Below are 4,408 nucleotides of genomic sequence, written 5' to 3'. Positions count from 1 at the left end.
GTTTCACCCGATTGAGGGGTAGATGGGCCCAGGTGGGGGGAAAGAGGTGTGTGTGTGTTTTTGGTGGGTGGAGGGAAGGGGGTTGGGCGTTTGAATGGCAGGCGGTGGTGAGGGGTGCAAAAAACACCTGAACACTTTGATTACTAGTTTTTCCCCAAACCTTATCCTCAAGGCAAACTGACCTGCATGCTTCAGCAAAACCTTGTTAATCAAATGTTAATTAAAATCCTGTGTGCTGAATTAGGGAAATGGCTAAAACTTGCAGGGCAGTGTGCCTGGTGCCAGTGCTGAAAAACACTGGATTCGATGTGGCATTTCAATCAATGAATGTTAATTGGCTAGAATTTAATGGTTGTTTTATGGTTGATCCAGCTTCTGTCGTTGACCTGAACCATAAATTCAACCTTTGATCTTAATTCAACATTGAATTAACATCTTTTGCAAACAAGCCAACAGCGAAGCAGCTGTGATTGGGCCATCCCACTCATATACACTGTAGGGGTGGACCGCTCCACTCCTTGTAGTAAGTTATAGATGTTTTCATGTCAATATATCACAGACTAAGAATTTTTATTAACAAGTAAAAATATGTACAGAAAGGAATCAGCACTTACTATCCTCTAGATCAGGGGTGTCCAAAGTCGGTCCTCGGGGGCCGGCATCCTGCACGTTTTAGTTCTCTCCCTGGTGGTTATAAGAACCTTTTCAGCTTGTCAATGTTCCTCTTAGGGCTTCTAACAAGTCATCATTTGATCCAGGTGTGTTAAACCAGGGAGAGAACTAAAACATGCAGGATGCCGGCCCCCCGAGGACCGACATTGGGCCCCCCTGCTCTAGAGTGTTATTAAAAATGTGATAACCCCCGCTCAGTAATAAAATGCCCAGAGCGCTGATGAGGAGGAGAGGAAGGGAAGAAGGTGTGCAGCAAAACAGCTGACAATGATTCAACGTTGATCAGACGTTGATCAGACATCGGCATTTCATCCATTAGATTTCAACCACTAAACAACACTGATTCATTGACACAGTTTCAACGTTAGTTAATTGGCTAGAGGTGGATGGTTGTTTGATGGTTGATCCAGCGCCAGTTGTCGACTTCAACCAAAAATCAACAATTCTAACTATAATTCAACGTTGATTGAACGTCGTGTGCTATCTGGGTTGTTATTATCTCTCATTGAAATAAACTTTAATATTTGGTCAGGATAAAATATGAGAATATCATCCCTCTGTGAATGCTGAGGAATAGTTTCATCTCTGACCTGATTGGCTGCAGAAATCATTTATTTCTATTATCAATAGGAATAAATCTGGAATAAATTATCAATCTGGAACCAAAATCAGATCAAACAGGAAGACAGGAAGGTGGAGCTAAGGGTGGAGCTTAGGGCCTGCAGCTGTTTCCAGCTTCAGCAGTCACTGTGCATTAAGGTGTTAGTGTTAGCCGCTAAATATTAACTGTTAGGTTTTAGCCATTAGCTTTTAACTGTTTGCCTTTAGCTGCTAGCTGTTAGCCATTATCTGTTAGCTGTTAGCCATTAGCTGTTAGCTGTCTTTCTGAAATATGAAGAACAACTCCAGCATTTCTGGTCCAATCATCTTTTGTCCATTCCTGGTAATATCACTTTGTTGCTTCCCTTTGCTTCGTCGCTCTAACCAGTTGCTCCACTCTGAGCAGCACTTCACTAGTCAGAAGACTTTGAGTAGACCATCAGGAGGGACAGTTTAGCTGCTTCTCCTGGTTTTCAGACTGTAAATGTTAATATTTAGACAAATTAACTTTTCTCAGTTATTTCCAACATTTAATATTGTTTTAATGTTATAAGCCTGATGAAAGATGCTCCAGGTCACATGACCCAACTTCCTGTCCAGGTTCTGGACATCAGACGGACCGCCATGTTCCACAGCAGGACCCAACAGGTCAAAGGTCAGAGAGAACCAATGGATGAACAGCAGAGAGACAGATGTGAGTGAAGTGTGTGTAGAGTGATCAGAGTGTGTGTGTGCTGCTGCGTGTTTCAGTCGAGTCCTCATGATGATCAAGGCAGAGGAAGAAAAACCAATCACAGCTGGCGAGGAGAGAGAAACCGCTCTGCCCTGAAGAAACATCAATTCACTCTGCAAAACACACACACACACACACACGCGCGCGATGCTCATCCTCAGCCCCGGCTCCAGATGAGTTTAACAGGGGGGCAAAATGAATCTACGTAGCTGAACATAGACAACACCACCAGTAGCCTACAGGCTGCTAATTAACTAGCTTAAGGTTCTGTATTGTTATTAGCTAGTCATCTTTTAGCTAACATTAGCTAGTCATCTTTTAGCTAACATTAGCTAGTCATCTTTTAGCTAACATTAGCTAGTCATCTTTTAGNCTCCAGCTGACCTTCAGCCGACCTCCACCTGACCTCCACCCGACCTCCACCTGATCTCCAGCTGACCTTCAGCCGACCTCCACCTGACCTCCAGCCGACCTCCACCTGATCTCCAGCTGACCTTCAGCCGACCTCCACCTGACCTCCAACCAACCTCCACCTGAAAAATAAAGTTAAAATCCTTCAGCCAAACGCTGCAGTAGAGTTCTGATCTGATTTCTCCCTGATAATCCAGATTATAATCTCAGATTATCAGCTGTAAATCTCAGAATCATCTGCTCCTTAACTGAAACAGACCTCTCTGAGGAGTCACCTGGACTTGTTTTGCTTTACAAATTGAACCAATCAGCGTTGCCATGGTGACAGGAGGAGGCGTGAAACGCGCTCTGACGAGGCGAACCAAATTAGGATTATTTCCTCCTCATTTTAGGAGCAAAAGCTGCTTCCTGGAGGAGCCTGAAGGATTCATCCTGTTACGGTTTCATCAGGAAAAGATGAGCGGATCGTTTTTACACTAAAGTTTCTATTTCACTTTAAATCTAAAGTTGAAACCAAAAAAGTTTAATTTCTTCAAAAAAGTAGAAAACAAAAGAGGAAATATAGTAAATTCTTGCAAATACAGTAAAGAATTTTTCTTTTGTTAAACTTCTCAGTTTTTTTCTTCTGGCTTTGATATACTTTATAAAAAATGTTTAAAACGTTTTTCTGATTCATTCTGATATCTACAAAAGAGAAATAAGTGGAGAAAACTGAAAAGTTCTTTATGTTTCGTTCTGGTTTCAAAGATCTACAATGCTGAAAGACGCTCAACATTCATGTCTGTCCTTCAGGTTGACATGAAGGACATGTCCAACCTGGGACAGACATGCAGGATGCGTCTCAGCTCAGTGCTGCCGTCAGCATGTTGGAGGTAAAAGCAGCCTGTAGCGCGTAGACGCAGACGGATGAGTCTGAAGAATCAGGTCAAAGTCTGGCCCATAAAAACTGATGCACAAAATCTTTTTAACGTAGAGTGGAGGTCCAGTAAAGAATCTGAAAGTGAGCAGAACCAGCAGCAGAACCCTTCCCAGATAGCACAGAATGATTGAAACATTGAAAGTGGTTGGTCACTTGTATGTTGAATCAACGTTAGGGTTTCAACCATAACTGACATTATATCAACGTTGATTCAACCATCATCTGAATGTGGATGTACATGCAGATTTGGGTTGTTTTTATATTGAATGAAAGCTAAGGATTTATGTACATTTTAGGTCTGATAGGTCTACATCATAACATGCCACTAAAAGTTTCTTCACTGGTGTTAAACACTGTATTATTGGCAGATGATGGGTAGACTGTGTACAAAAGGTTAAATATGACAACATGGGTTTGATTTAACATTTTATTTAAGAAAAGAGGGACAGATCTTTAAACATATCTGACTGACAGAACAACAATCTGCTGCCACAGATGAGGTTAAGCTTTGTACTGTATGAACCAGGGAAACAGGACAAGTTGTGGTAACCCCAGTTTGACTCTGGTTGGCGTCACTTTGATTCCTTGTGATGTCTTCCTCTCATTCTGGCGCATAATGAAGCCACTTCGACAGTTTCGCTGCAGTGAGTCAGCTTTGGGTCAAACTGCAGAGAAAAACACAAAAATAAAAGAAATATGATAAACAGAAAAGTTCTGAAAGACATTGAAATATTAAACAGTGAGCTGGTTACAGGTCTGAGAACAAATACAAACCATATAGTTCCTCATGTACACTCACTGTTAAATATTTATCTTAATGTTTACATATACAATTACATTTACCTATCAAACTGCACTATAGTGTAGGATTTATGATATTGATAAATAAAGGGCTGTTTATCAGAAAACCTAACGATAAAACTCAGGGAGGATCAGGTTTATTTAACACACCAGAGACAAATAAATAGAGCAAAAGGTGATTTAACCAGTTACCAATCCAAGGATCAACAGACTGAATCAGTCATTAGCAGGTTTAGTTCAGTGTTTCACCTGCCTTACATGTTAAGTGTTTC

The sequence above is a fragment of the Poecilia formosa genome, unplaced genomic scaffold (genome assembly GCF_000485575.1).
Source record: "Poecilia formosa unplaced genomic scaffold, Poecilia_formosa-5.1.2 Scaffold543, whole genome shotgun sequence".
In the NCBI taxonomy this organism is placed as follows: Eukaryota; Metazoa; Chordata; class Actinopteri; order Cyprinodontiformes; family Poeciliidae; genus Poecilia; species Poecilia formosa.
Note: the sequence above shows the minus strand (reverse complement) of the source record.